Below are 16,303 nucleotides of genomic sequence, written 5' to 3' on the forward strand. Positions count from 1 at the left end.
ATGGTCAGGTGAGCGATGGGTGCATGAGTGAAGAGGTAAGTGTGTTTTGTGTGTGTAAAGTGTTTAAAGAAGTTTTACTTACCTTTACTTACCTTTACAGCCTTCCTTCCTTCAGGTCTCGGGAGTCCCTCATCTCACCGGCACAGAAAGCAGAATGGCCGCGAGCTGTCAAAATTTGCAGCATTCAGCTTTCTGTTCTGGAGAGATCTCTAAATCAGCCTGAGAGGAAGAAATTAACTTGGAGTACAGATTGTCAGTGTTTGACAGCTTCAAAGAGCTGTCAAACGCTGATATTTCATCTGTCAAAAGCTCTTGAAAGATGAAATGTCAATCTGTGATGTCACCTGTTGCCGGGTGGCTCTTAATTGGCCTGCTGAGCCTACTGGGCGGGCTCAACAAGGTCAATCAAGTGAAAATTGCGTGGGTTGACCACAACTCGATGGAGGTGGGACTACAACCCCGAAAGTTGTAGTCCCGCCTCCTACACGCCTCCAGTATCAAAATCCAGCCCTGTGTGTTTGTGCTCCCATTGTGAAGCTTTGCATGTCAGTATATTGATGAGTTATTGAATTCACTGGTTTCCCATCCACTGTCGCACTGGCCACTTCTGTAAACAGTCCAAGCATCCTGCATTCAGGAGTAAAGAAAGTCATGAAAGAAAGAACGACTTGCATATATGCCCGTACTGCCCAGTGTCATCGTACCAGAGACCAGACAGGTCTCGAAGGAGAGCTACAGGGCAAAGAAGACAGCAGGGACATGCTAATCAAGTACCAAGTAGGCACGAGGCAAGCCAAGTAATTGCTTGGCTGGACAACAGGTGAGGCAACTATAGGAAGCATGTCAGAAGGAAAACAGTTCAGGCATGAAGATGTCGATTCAAAGCTGAGGGATGCTCAAAAGTCAGATAATTAGCAGCACCTCCGCTAGACTCACTGGAGGGTGCCAGAGAAAGCGTACTGTATAATGTGATAGTGAGTCAGCAGAGTGTCAGTAACTAAGCAATATGTGTTCAAATGCTTTAGAATAGGCCGGTTACCAAGCCAGCAAGAGACAGATGGCAGAAGGTTAGTTTGGGGATTAATTTGTATATTCCTATGCAACTGAACAGAGTTGAATTAAGTATCTGGATGAAGCAAGGGATGTATACTCAATCAGATGTGTCAACCCTCACTCATTTGCATTTAAAAATATGATCTATTTGGACATATCCCGGTTCCATTGGTTTAAGTAGGTTTGCAGTTGAACACAAATCTCACTCAAACACTTCCCTGATACTGACAGCTCGGATTCTAATGTGCTGCTCCTGACCAAACCCTATGATAAGAGTTCATCACTCCATCTCTAAGGAGCAGAAATCTAATAGCCCAGAAATTCAGGTCTCCACGGGTGAGTACACGTTGGATACTCACCCGTAAGCCCAATGGAAGTGCCGGTTTCGTGCATGCACTGCACATGCGCGGGAAACCGGCACTTCCGTTCCCCTGAAAGAAGGGGTTCAGAGGTCGAACGCATGCTCAGGGGAGGCTGCGCGTGTGCATTGAACTTACGTTTTTTTTGCAGGTTTTCCTGGGAAGATAAGTCTCCAGGAGTTACACTTTTAAAAAGCAGGCGCGAGGCCTGCTTTTTAAAAGGTAAGTGGTGAATTAATTAAAATTAAAACATTTTTTCCACAGGTTTATTATTTTTAAATACTTTAAAGAAAGGTAAGTTTATTTTTAGCCCCGTTAGAAAATGTAATTAATTTTTTCAAAAATTTAAATTATTGTTTAAAATAGTTATTTCATGTAATTTATAGTTATTTTAAAAATATGATGTTTTTAAAAAATTTATTTGAGGTTTTAGTGATGTTTTGGGGCTCATAGTATTTATAGGTTTGACATTCCTGTCAAACTTATGAATGAAGCATTCCCTGCTACCATTGGCTCGCCATGGCCCACGTGATCCCAGGGGACGCATCGAACTAACTGCGCCTCTGGGATGCGCAAGCACTGCGCGCCGGTAGTTGGAGGAGGCCCAGGATTAGAATTCCACAGGGGCCCACAGCTCAACGGCCAGCGCGCAAGGTAAGTGCAGGTCGGAGGCTTGCACCCGTGGGAAGCCATCGTTTCTGTCATCACTGCTTCACCTGCCATCTATTCCATCAGCATGGGTGCCCTTTATACTGTCTCATCTTGGCCCTCAGAATCCCACCACAATCAACCCCAATACCAGCAGCACCAGGCACACCAGCAGTACCAACAACAACACCAACCTTCTCCGCAATCACCTAATACTGCACAGGACAGAGGGCATCAACACCCGAGCACATTGCTGCCTGGGAGGTCAGGGATGGTCTCATCATGGCTAGATTTACTTAACTTTACGCTGTACATCCTGGCTGCCACATGATGTGCCAGGTTGGCACCACCCCACACCAACACCAAAGAGCATCCCTACAATGCCCAAGCCATTCCTTTCACACTCATCATCATTGCGGGGGGTACCGTTTTGTCTCACCATTCACTGCAACTCACTAAGGCACTTCCAAAGGTTCACACAAATCTGTCCAAGACCGGAAAGTGTTGAAAGTAAAGGTTTCAATGTTTGACAGCACATTAACAGAACCTTTACGTGACTATTGGATAAAACACACAAGTGCCTACCCTTGTGTGTTGTTAGTTGATAAGATTGTACTAGGATGAGGGTCAGTGTGAGTGGTGGCTAGTGAGATGGGGAAGTGATGATGTAGATAGAGAGGGATGGGTGGAGGTGCAAGGTAAGTTGGTGTGAGTAAGGATGTGCAGGAGTAGGGTAGGGAAGGCAGAGTAATAGGGATGTGATGAGAGGGACAGCAGGATGAGGTTGAGTGTGGCTTTGTACTAACGTTTTGTGATCTACTGATATCATTGAAATGTTTGCGCCACTGCAACCAGGTCTTCCTGACCACATCCTTGCTTGTGCCCTCCTGTGCAATGTGCAACCAGGCTGTGTTGATCGCCTGGGGCGGTCTCTTCCGCCCATGGTAAGGGAAGAGGACCTCGCTGCGTGCTGTGACTCCCTCCATAAGCATATGGAGGGAGTCATGGAAGAACGTTGGTTCAGCCCTCTGCCTCGGTGCAGTGCTTGTCAGTGTTTGAAGCACCTCAATGCTGTAGAACACTGACAGCAGAAACGTCAAAAGAAAGTTGGCCATGGTCCCTTTAAGGAAAGTGGCTGGTGACGTGTCATGAATGACATCACCAGACCCGCTTCCTCCAATTGGGCCGGGAAACGCGCTGGGCGGGCATAACAAGCCCAATCAGCGCAAATTAATTTTGGGCAGTGGGATGGAGCCAGCTGCGGGGCCGCGACCCCCCCACCAACATTGCCCGCCCCAGACCCGCCGAGGTGAGCAAAGTCCCGGCCTACCTATTGTTAACAATTAACTTTTAAATAATTCCCTTCTGACAAACTCTAATCAGAGGAAACTATGGAATATGGAAAGACCATACAGCTCATCAATCCCATTGCCTCCAACAAACTATTTAATTGGCTGCTATCAGGGACTCCCTCCCATTTATTAAATCCCTTGAAAGAGGTGAATAATCACAGACAAAAGTTCTAAGGTAAAACTGTGTGAGATTTCTCCTTGAAGCCTGAGGTAATTGAGTGAAGTTTTAGGATATCAATTGAACATTACCGTCTAAATTATTCAACCCTGAGGTTTGCTAGTCAGAGGAAGGCGGCACAAATTAAATTAGCTGAATTTAAAAATACAGAAACTGACAGCAATGGCCATTATAAGATGAACATCAACACTAGCTGCAATCAAGATCAGATGACAGACTTTTTTCACTGGCTATTTAAAAAATACTATACCTATTAAATACATTAAATAGCTCCACCTGGTCACTGAAAGGATAATGAGGCTCTTAGTGCGTACAGGAATCCATTGTAGATAGCATGTGTCCCTTAATATTACATTTATTACATTATTGTTACTCCATTTTGTTAATGGGGAAAATCTGTTCCTTAATAAAGGGAAATCAGACTAGTGACCCTCTGGTGACTCTCCTTAATCGCACACTACACACCCCAATGGCTTTAATGAAACTTCTCCAGATAAAGGCTCCTACTGCTACGCAAGTGCCCCAGGATTTCATTCAGCCTCTGTAACAGCTTTAGTTCAAATCAGGCATTGTTTGTTGAGTGTGAGCCGATTAAACTGTATTAAAATGAATGACAGAAGCAATTTAGCAAATCCATCATATATAGTGAGATAATACATTGGCCCGTAATTTCCGATAGGAGGCTTCCTGCGTGTGGAAGCCTCCTATCGGATAAAAATCTACGGTCTTACCTGAGGGCTCCCGAGGTCCGGACACTTCCGATGCTGGGCCTCTCCAGAGTCGAAATGCGCAGGGCCCACGTATCCCAGGGGCGCAGGCAGTTCGCAAGCGTCCCTGGGGCCATGGGGAGCCAATAGGAGAAGGGAATCTCCCTTCATACACTTGACAGATAGACTCGTCAAATATATGAATGGAGATCAGCCCAAAAAGACACTAAAACATTAAACACATTTTTAAAAAATCATCACGTTTTTAAAATTAGTTAAAATTACATTAAATTAAATATTTTGAACAAAAATTTAATTTTTTGAAAAAAATAATTAAAGATTTTTACGGGGCTAAAAATAAACTTACCTTTTTTAAATGTATTTTAAAATTATAAATGAGTAAACATTTTTTTTCTTCACTTTTTTTCAACTCTTATGTTGGTAAAAGCAGGCCTTACACCTGCTTTTACCAGGTGTAAGATTTCTAAGGGTTTTCAGCGGGCGGAGGTTGCGCAGAAAGCGGAACTCTCCCCCCCGCAGAGGCCCTTCTCCAGGGCAGGCGTCCGATCTGTCGAGAGGATTCTTGACAGATCGGAAATGCTGGTTTTCAGCGCATGCGCTTGGCATGCTTAAAACCGACATTTCCAATGCCCCTACGGGTGTGTACACAGCTCATACTCACCCGTAGGGATCGGAATATACGGGCCATTGAGATTGAAACAGTTTTAACATCACACGCAACAGGGCCTGCATCAGCAAGCCAAACTCTTTAAACAGTTAACCAAAGCAGCCTGCATTAAATAAACACTTCTGTTTCAACAACAACAACTCATATTTTTAGAGCGCCTTTAACATAGTAAAATGTCCCAAGGTGCTCCACAGGAGCGCTACCAGACAAAATTTGATATCGAGTCACATAAGGAGATATTAGGGCAGGTGACCAAAAGATAGGTTTTAAGGAGCATCTTAAAGGAGGAAAGAGAGGTAGAGAGGCAGAGAGGTTTAGGGAGGGAATTCCAGAGCTAAGGACCAAGGCAGCTGAAGGCACGGCCGCCAATGGTGGAGCGATTAAAATCAGGGATGCTCAAGAGGCCAGAATTAGAGGAGCACAGATATCTCGGAGGGTTGTGGGGCGGTACGAGATTACAGAGATAGAGGCCGAGATTTTTCGAAGGGGGGTCAGCGGGTGCGATCGGTGGCGGGTTGGGTGGGAAAGTTTTTTTTCCCCAGCGGTTCGGGAACCCACCGTGAACCCGCTGCCATGCGCCTTTCCCCGGTGTCGGGTCTGTCAGTGCTGAGCAGACCCGACACACAGTGTTGGGGGACCCAATTCAGGTAATTATGGGTTTGTTTGGAGATCATTAAGAATATATTTGAGCTCACCTTTTGATTTTACGTGCTTGCCCACGGGGTCCTCGCTTTCAGGGATCACATCTGTAGAGCTGAGGCGAGAGTTCAGTGGCCATTGAATCAGCTGTTGAGTTGACAGCTTCAAATGTAAAATAAAAGCTCCCACCTTGCAGAGATAGCTTCCCTCAGCCACAAGCTCTTCCTCACTGCATTTCCACAACAGAGTCACCAGGCTGCAAGTCTTTACACAAGTCTTCATCCATTCTGACCTCATTACCTCTCTCACCATTGACAGATTGGTTCTGTCATCTCTACTTCACCTATCATCTATTCCATCAGCATGAGTGTCCTTGAAATATCTCACTTTGGTTCTCAGAATCCCACCACGATCAACCCCAACACCAGCAGCACCAGGCACACCAGCAGCACCAACAACAACACCAGCCCTCTCCGCAATCAACTGGTGCTGCACAGGACACAGGGCATCAGCAGCCGACCACATTGCTGCCCGGGAGGCCAGGGATGGCTTCATCATAGCCAGATTTACTTCACTTGATGCTGTAAACCTTGGCTGCCACATGATGTGCCAGGTTAGCACCACCCCACACCAACACCATAAAGCATCCCTACAATGTCCAAGCCATTCCTTTCACACTCATCACCATTGCGGGGGGACCATTATGTCTCACCATTCACTGCAACTCACTAAGCCACTTCCAAAGGTGTACACAAATCTGTCCAAGAACGCAAAGAGTTGAAAATAAAGGTTTCAATATTTGACAGCACATTAACAGAAACTTTACATGAGCATTGCATAAAACACCCAAGTGCCTACCCTTGTGTGTTAGTTGGTATGATTGGACTAGGATGAGGGTGAGTGTGGGGGGTGGCTAGTGAGATGGGGAAGTGATAATGTAGATAGAGAGGGCTGGGTGGAGGTGCAAGGTAAGTTGGTCTGAGTAAGGATGTGCAGGAGTAGGGTAGGGAAGGCAGAGTGATGGGGATGTGATGAGAGGCACAGCAGGATGAGGTTGAGTGTGGCTTTGTACTAATGTTTCGTGATCTACTGAGATAAGTGAAATGTTTGTGGCACTGCACCAGGTCTTCCTGCCCACATCCCTGCTTGTGCCCTCCTCTGCAATCTCCAACCAGGCTGTGTTGATCTCCTGGGGAGGTTTCTTCCGCCCATGGTAAGGGAAGAGGACCTCGCTGCGTGCTGTGACTCGCTCCATAAGCATATGGAGTCATGGGAGAGCCTGGGTGCAGCCCTGCACCTCTGTGCAGTGATTGTCAGTGTAAAACACTGACAGCACAAGTGTCAAATAAAATTTGGCCATGGTCTCTTTAAGGAAACTGGCTGATGATGCATACATAAGAACATAAGAACATAAGAAATAGGAGCAGGAGTAGGCCAATCGGCCCCTCGAGCCTGCTCCACCATTCAATAAGATCATGGCTGATCTGATCCTAACCGCCAATCCACTATCACAGAACCACCTCCTGAATCTAACAGAATTAGACACACGAAATAGGAGCAGGATCAGGCTATACGGCTCCTGGGCCCGCTCCACTACCCACAGGGCCATGACCGATCCGAACCTAGACTCATGTCCAAATTCCTGCCCGCTCCCCATAACCCTTAATTCCCTTTACTTCTAGGAAACTGTCTATTTCTGTTTTAAATTTATGTAATGATGTAGCTTCTACAGATTTTTGGGGCAGCATATTCCATGGACCTACCACCCTCTGAGTGAAGTAGTTCCTCCTCATCTCAGTTTTGAAAGAGCAGCCCCTTATTCTAAGACTATGCCCCCTAGTTCTAGTTTCACCCATCATCGAGAACATCTTCCCCGCATCCACCTGATCCAACCCCTTCACAATCTTATATGTTTCAATAAGATCGCCTCTCATTCTTCTGAACTCCAATGAGTAGAGTCCCAATCTACTCAACCTCTCCTCATATGTTCATCCCCTCATCCCCAGGATTAACCGAGTGAACCTTCTTTGTACTGACTCGAGAGCAAGTATGTCCTTTCTTAAGTATGGACACCAAAGCTGTACGCAGTATTCCAGGTGCGGTCTCACCAATACCTTGTACAACTGAAGCAATACCTCCCTATTTTTATATTCTATCCCCCTAGCAATGAAAGTCAACATTCCATTAGCCTTCTTAATCACTTGCTGCACCTGCATACTAACCTTTTGAGTTTCGTGCGCCAGGACCCCCAGATCCCTTTGTACTTCAGTACTTTCCAGTTTCTTGCCATTAAGATAATAACTTGCTCTACGATTTTTCCTGCCAAAGTGCATAACCTCACACTTTCCAGTATTGTATTCCATCTGCCAAATCTCTGCCCACTTACTTAGCCTGTCTATGTCCCCTTGCAGGTTTTTTATGTCCTCCTCACTCACTACTTTCCCTCCCATCTTAGTATCATCTGCAAACTTTGATATGTTACACTCGGTCCCCTCCTCCAAATCGTTAATATAGATTGTAAAGAGTTGGGGACCCAGCACTGACCCCTGCGGAACACCACTATTTACTGATTGCCAGTCTGAGAATGAACCATTTATCCCAACTCTCTGCCTTCTGTTAGATAGCCAATCCTCTATCCATGCCAGAATATTACCCCCAATCCCGTGATTTTTTATCTTAAGCAATAATCTTCTGTGTGGCACCTTGTCAAATGCCTTTTGGAAGTCTAAATACACTACGTCCACTGGTTCCCCTTTATCCACCCTATATGTTACTTCCTCAAAGAACTCCAGCAAATTTGTCAAACATGACTTCCCCTTCATAAAACCATGCTGACTTTGTCCTATTAAATTATGATTATCCAAATGTCCTGTTACTGTCTCCTTAATAATGGACTCCAAAATTTTACCTACCACAGATGTTAGGCTAACCGGTCTATAGTTTCCAGCCTTCTGTCTACTGCCCTTTTTAAATAAGGGTGTTACATTAGTTACATGCATCATCAAATGACATCACCAGACGCGCTTCTTCTAATTGGCCGAGAAACGCGCTGGGCAGGCTAACAAGCCCCATCAGGGGAAAATCATTTCAGACAGTGGGACGGAGACAGCAGCGGGGCCAGGACCCGCCACCGACCTGCAGAGGTGAACAAAATCGCGGCCAGGGAGTTTCACACACAATACACCCTAGGTTACGGACAGGGATATTACTTTGATACAGAAATTGCATATTGCTAAACTCGGTAACAAAACATGACCACTGCCCTTGACTTAATCCTGCATACTATTACAGCTCTTGTATAATAATAGGTTAAATGCTTTCTACAACTTGTCCAGTAAATGTCCTTTTTGACTGACATCCAGTCACTTTTTCCTCGCAGGGTTTTCACTGTTCCGAAGTTGCACCAAAGTGAGTCAGGTGGTTTCTTCCATGCAAACTGGTTAAAAGAAGCTTACTATGAAAAGCATTAACGTCAATCCGTTACCCAGCAGTCAGAAAAAATATTGCTATTAACCAGAAAACACCACACAGCAGGTTGATCAATATTTAAAAAGAGAAAGACAGATTAACAGTTGGGATGAAGGAATCACACCGAACACATTAATTTATCTTTCTCTCTCAGATGTTGACCTGCTGTGTACTGCCTGCATTTTCAGGTTTTACACTGCAGCCACCCATTGGTCAGTGGAAATTGGAGTCAATTGTGTTTTGCTGAGGACTATGGGATTGATTGAACTTCACTTGGAAGGTAAAGCCTGCCAGAAATGATTAAGGAAAGGCTGTCTCGAAGACTCATTGGTGAAGTCTGCTAAGATATACAGACAGGAAGATTTGATCCTCAGTCTGTGCTGAATTAACTTAGCCAGAGCATTGATATAGGTGCTGCAACTGGCCATAGTCCAACCTGTGGAATCGTACCCCAGTGAGGAAGTCAATGCTTTTAAGGAGAGAATTGAAGAAGAAATAAAGAAGAACTATGATTATGTAAGCGATGATAAGGTTTATTAAAATATCCTGCCAAACTAACAACTGAAAATATCTAAAACAAACTCAAGCCATTTCCCTTCTGAGAATACATTTCTTGAATGGGTGTACAAAGCATACTAGAATTTTTTTATATATGGCCATTCACAGAGCACAGTGGAACTCAACTGTTTATAAGTCCCATTCACTAAATGGACAAGGGTTGAGAAATGATGGCCCAGAAATTCGGGTCGGGGGCTTCCCGCGGGTGCAAGCCCCAGACCTGCACTTAGCTAGCGCGCCGGCCGTTCAGCTGTGGGCCCGCGTGGGATTCCGATCCTGGGCCTCTTCCAACTGCCGGTGCGCAGTGCTTGCGTATCCCAGGGGCGCAGTTAGTTTGAAGCGTCCCCTGGGATCACATGGGCCATGGAGAGCCAATGGTAGCAGGGAATGCTTCATTCATAAGTTTGACAGGAAGAGCTGTCAAACCTATAAATACTATAAGCCCCAAAACATCACTAAATCTTCAAATACATTTTTTTTTTAAATCACATTTTAAAAATAACTATAAATTACATGAAATAACTATTTTAAACAATAATTTAAATTTTTGAAAAAATTAATTACATTTTCTAACGGGGCTAAAAATAAACTTACCTTTCTTTAAAGTATTTAAAAATAATAAACCAGTGGAAAAAATGTTTTAATTTTAATTAATTCACCACTTATCTTGTAAAAAGCAGGCCTTGCGCCTGCTTTTTAAAAGTGTAACTCCTGGAGACTTACCCTCCCGGAAAAACCTGGAAAAAAAACGTAAGTTCAAAGCGCACGCGCTGCCTCTCCTGCGCACGCGTTCCACCTCTGAACCCCTTCTTTCAGGGGAACGGAAGTGCCAGTTTCCCGCGCATGCGCAGTGCATGCAGGGAACCGGCACTTTCATTGGGCCTACAGGTGAGTACCCCATGCGCACTCACCCATGGAGACCCGAATTTCTGGGCCATGATGGCTTTAAGAGGCCGGAAGACAGTACAGATCGAGCGTCCAAAATCCAGATTTCCGGATTCCGGGACGATTGGTGGCAGGGTCGTCCGGAATCCATAAAATGTTCCGGAATCTGGACACCCTGAGGGAGTCTTACCAAAAACCGGAAATATCGCAACCTGGGCCCAGGCAATTCCGGACTTCTGACATCAGAAACACGTTCCGAAGTCCAGAAAAACTCAAAAAGCAGCTCGGCCTCAGTCGCGGGGTTGCCGGATTCGGGACGCTCAACCTGTACTAGAACTACTACAACTGCAAATTTGTTTGTATGAAAATATCAAAACAAGATAAAGCATGAAATTTTGAACTTAATGTGTGTAGGTTTGACAGGAAAAATAATATAAGTAATAACATTGAAAGATTCCTTATTTATGCAACAAAAGCATGTTACGTGCATCGATTTAATTATTCATCTCTGTAATTTTGGTATGTGCTAGAAACATTCATTGTTTATCTGCCTGGGTAATTAAGGATACATTTTTATTTCTTTGGTCCAAAATAAACTTACTTCGCTCTGATCACATCTCTCTCAAGCTTCTTTCCAAATCCTTTCAGTGCTCGAGTGCACGACCCCTAGTCCACATCCCAGCATCCCGTTACCTAGCACTTTATAAGACTCGTCTAAAATACAAGTAACTTTATATTCTCTTCCCTTCCCAAAAGTATCATAGTCTCAGCTATTTACATAACTGTCAACTCTTTCAATACTGAATCTCTGACTCATGAGATCTGCTCCTCTAATTAAAAGCCTTACAATTAGCACACATGACACTTTAAATCTATCACATTTTAATAATTGACTGAGTGACATATTTAAATCTAACATAATTTACATCAGAATCTCATGCTGTAAATCTATCTGCAGCGCTTCAGTCATTTGCTTAAATAATCAATATCTGTTCAATTAAGCATCCTGGCTTACCCAAAATGGTTCACTACCATTGTTAGTCAGGACTTATGAGCCAACTACCGTGAAACCAACCAATCAAGTTGCTGAAATGGGGGCAATTTTAACCCTACTCACTCAGCAGAAACTTGGCGGGTGGGCAGTTAAAATCGCCCTGGCTCTTGCCTGGCCGAAAGCCGCCGTGATCGCAACATTTGCAATTTTAACCCGCTCTCCTGAGCAGGCAGCAAGGGCACACGCGGCCGGACCCGACAGGGTCCTTCTTTACATATGCACGTTGCGGCCCGATGACATCATTGAGACCCGACTGTAATTTCAACTCCGGCCTGACCGGGGAATCCACCTGGAGTTAAAAATCGCCTCTATTTCTCTTTCTCGTTCAGGTCAGTATTTACAGCTGAAAATAACATTTATAACCTAACAAATCGAGAACACGCACAATTCGGAAAAAATCAAATTGTAAACTGACTCATGAAATGGCCCTCTTCATTGTAAAGTGATTGGAAAGAGGTTCCACCACCTGAGGTGAGGCCCTCATTCTGGGACTCCAGTTCTGCCTCAGTCCCACAACCTGAGCCTATGCTGGGAAGTTGCAGCCCCTGTTGGCAAAATCCTGTGTGCGAGCGAGATGTATAATGGGAGCTGTTGTTTTCATCCTCCTCTTGTGGAATTACAAAGCTAGAGCTTAGGTAAGTATTATCCACGTGGGAGGTAATGCAATCTTATCATGTCAATAACTGAGAAGCTGTTTTGGGGACAGAATTTTTATGAAGTGTATATTTTAGTCGTACAAAGTAATAAAGCTCCATATAAGTATCATTGTTATTATAATAGCATTATATAACATTACAACAGTGACTACACTCCAAGTACTTCATTGGCTGTAAAGCGCTTTGAGACATCCGGTGGTCGTGAAAGGCGCTATATAAATGCAAGTCTTTCTTCTTTCTTTCTATAATAGGGGATTTTTCAGTAGCATTGTGTGTGAGTTGAGGTCTTGAGAAGATTGGCTGACTCAGAGCTGTTTGTAGTCTGAAGTGTCAAATCGTTATTTTCAACATTGATTTGATATTTTTCTCCCCTATTTTGTCCCCGTCTAGATTACAAAATTCTCCCTTTCTTCTTTTCCCTGCTCCCATTTTCTATAAATTTCTGATTTTCAATGTCCTCCCATTCCTACCTATAGTGTTGGCTTGGTGCGAAGTAGCAGGAGACTGAATGTCCTGTTCAGCAGCATTCGGAGCAATGGAGAGGCATAGAACAGGCGGCCCAAATATCAAGCCCTACACCAGGTTAAAAACTTTAACCTAAAAATACTGAAAATAAAACACCGATAAAGAGATGGCAAAAATGATGAATAGTGTTTAAAAGGTTGCAAACTTCGCTACAAGCATTAAAACTAATTAAAAACAGAAAATTAATATTACATGTCTTGAAGTGAAAGTAAGCAAACCTCATGCAGTTTCCATGGTTATAATGGAGTGACAACCAACGTGGATTTCTCATGTCCTTATCCAAAAGATAATCAATCTATTTGAGATGCAGGGCAGTCAATAGACAGGATTAATAAAAATCAAATAGACTTCATTCTGGTAAATAGAAAAATAAAGACTTGCATTTATATAGCGCCTTTCACAAATCAGAGCATCCCAAAGCGCTTTACAGCCAACCAAGTACTCTTGAAGTGTAGTCACTGTTGTAATGTAGGAAAAACAATGTAGAAACCCAAGTGTTACAAATTGTTGCATTTTCCTAATCCACGTAGGATCTGATCACCAACTAATGCCTTAGACAATGCTTAATAAATACTTTCACAATGTCAAATAAAACCAGCACTTGTTTAAATGTTGAAAAATTAGGAAACGTTGCTGATAAAATACAATTTGATGAAAGAAACCAACTGTTGCAAGTTTCATTCTGTCTTGGATATTCTTTTGGGCACTGCAGTGTTGATCAAACCTGTAAGTGGTCCAAGCATCTTATGTTCAGGGGTGTGCCCATACTGCCCAATGACTAATTCTATAATAATGTTACCCAGGGGTGTAACAATAAGGAACCTTTATGATCTGAACTGGAGAGCTTGTCTTTCAGGTATACCCAGCTGTGAGCTTCTCCAATCTTTCAATAGGAAGACTGAGAAATGTTTCAATCAGAAAGGCATGATGCAAATGATTAAACACCTTATTTTACAGACAGCAAGTGAATATATGGAGTAATGTTTAAAGCACATTCCATTTCTGTCGCGCGCACACATACACACACATCTCTCTTCCAAGAAAAGTAGAGAAAAATAACTCATACGCCCTCTCAGGCTGAACCAGACTGTCCTGTTGGACCCTGAGCTGAGATTCTGACCCCATATTTGCTTCATCACAAAGACCGTCTACTTCTACCACTGTAATATCGCCCGCCTCTGCTTCTGCCTCAGCTCATCTGCTGCTAAACCCTGATCCGTGCTTTTGTTAACACCATTCCTGACTATTCCCATGCTCCTTTAGCCGCCCTCCCACCTTCCACCTGCCATCCTCCATAAAACGTAAACTCATTCAAAACTCTGCTGCCTGTATCCGAACTTGCATTGACAGATCACGCTTGTGCTTGCAGACCTAGATTGGTTCCCGGTCCACCAACACATCGATTTTAAAATTTTCACCCTTGTGTTCAAAACAGAGAGTAGGGGTTAAGGGTAACTGCTCAGACTGAAAAAAAGGTGGGAAGCGGCGTTCCACAGGGATCGGTGCTAGGACCACTGTTGTTCACTACTTACATAAACAATTGGGATGATTAGGAGTTGAGGAGGAAACTTTTGAGTCTTTCTAGATGGAGGAACTAAAATGGGCTACAAAGCACTGCTCATTTGAAAATAGCTTGTGATCTTGTCAGAAGCTGGACGAATACTAAAAAATGGATAACAGACAGAGATCAGGTAGCGTGAGTATCCTGAATAATACTTGAAGAGGACATAACTTGTCCTTAAATGTTTCAACCTGTGACAGGATACTGAGGAGCCTGGTCAGCCACTACTCTTGAAATTTTTAAGGATTGAGATTAGAGTTGCCATCCCTGAATTGGAAAATGACAAAAAGCGCCTGAAATAGACGATGTTTAGGCAGAAAAGATGAAGGTATCTAGAATTGACTATTTCAACGCACTCCTGGCTGGCCTCCCACATTCTACCCTACGTAAACTTGAGGCCATCCGAAACTCTGCTGCCCGTGTCCTAACTCGCACCAAGTCCCATTCACCCATCACTCCCTGTGCTTGCTGACCTACATTGGCTCCCGGTTAAGCAACGCCTCGATTTTGAAATTCTCATCCTTGTTTTCAAATCCCTCCATGGCTTCGCCCCTTCCCTATCTCTGTAATCTCCTCCAGCCCCACAACCTCCCGAGATATCTGCGCTGCTCAAATTCTGGCCTCTTGAGCATCCCTGATTATAATCGCTCAACCATTGGTGGCCGTGCCTTCATCTGCCAAGGCCCTAAGCTCCAGAATTCCCTCCCTAAACCTCTCCGCCTCTCTACCTCTCTTTCCTCCTTTGAGACGCTCCTTAAAACCTACCTCTATTTTGGCCATTTGCCCTAATTTCTCCTTATGTGGCTCGGTGTCAAAATTTGTCTTATAACACTCCTGTGAAGCGCCTTTGCGATGTTTTACTACGTTAAGGGTGCTATATAAATACAAGTTGTTGTTGTTGTAGAAATCAGAGGTCAGGCTAACCACAAACTGTGCAATAAAATATGGAAGATTGAACAGTTCCCAGGGGACTGACGAAAGCATCAGTAGTGCTGTTTTTGGAGGGGAAAAAAGGGGTAATAACAAGATCAAGAATTGTCATGCAATTACCCTCCTGAGCATTACTTGTAAAGTATTCATGACCGTCTTACAAATCAAATTACTAACAGTCGATTCACTGCTTGATGAACAGAATGAGTTCAGGAAAAACCGAGGCACAGTAGACCATATGTTTACCCTTAGGCAACTATCTGAAAAATACCTTGAAAAGAACAGATTCTTGGATCACAACATTGTTTATTTTAGACTGAATGAACCAACTTCCATTTATAGGGGCTTAGAAATTCCAGTACGCTGGAAACCTGCCGGGAGCAGCGCCGGCCAAGGCTAACGGTCACCCACCGAGAGAGCGCAGGCAGCGCCGGTATTTTGGTGCTGCCTGCTAATTAACATCAGCGGAGCGTTGATTTTGTGGTGCAGCGCGCTCTAGCCGGCGCTAAGCTCAGCCGGAGGCCGAAAGTCACGTCTGTGTCACGCTTGCAGCAAAGGAGAATGGGGTAGAAATGAACGAACCTGTAGGCCAGGTACGGAACAGTTGCCATATTTGCTGCAAAAATATTACCTGCCACCCAATTCTTAACTAAATAACAACAAAAAACACTGGAAAAACTCAGCAGGCCAGGCAACATCCGTGGAGAGAGAAACAGATTTAACGTTTCAGGTCGAAGACCCTTCGTCAGAACTGAGAAAAATGCAGGAAATGAAACAGATTAAAAGGCCAGTTTGGGGGCAGGGAAATGGGGGAGGGGATGAAAGAGCAAAAGGGAAGGTCTGAGAGGTGAAGAGACATTAAGAGATATTCAAGACGAGACAAGATGGTAATAGGACAGGTAAAGAGACAAAAGATGGCTCTAGATGAAGTGTGAAATGCGCTGGCAGAGTGAGAGACAGTTGCCATGTGGGAGAGAGAAAAGGAAAAGGCACAAACCAAAGGTGTGGATAAAAAATATATAAAAATATAATAGGGGCCGAG

This window comes from Somniosus microcephalus, chromosome 10, assembly GCF_052327205.1.
Source record: "Somniosus microcephalus isolate GS21.2 chromosome 10, FLI_Smic_1.0, whole genome shotgun sequence".
Classification (NCBI taxonomy): domain Eukaryota; kingdom Metazoa; phylum Chordata; class Chondrichthyes; order Squaliformes; family Somniosidae; genus Somniosus; species Somniosus microcephalus.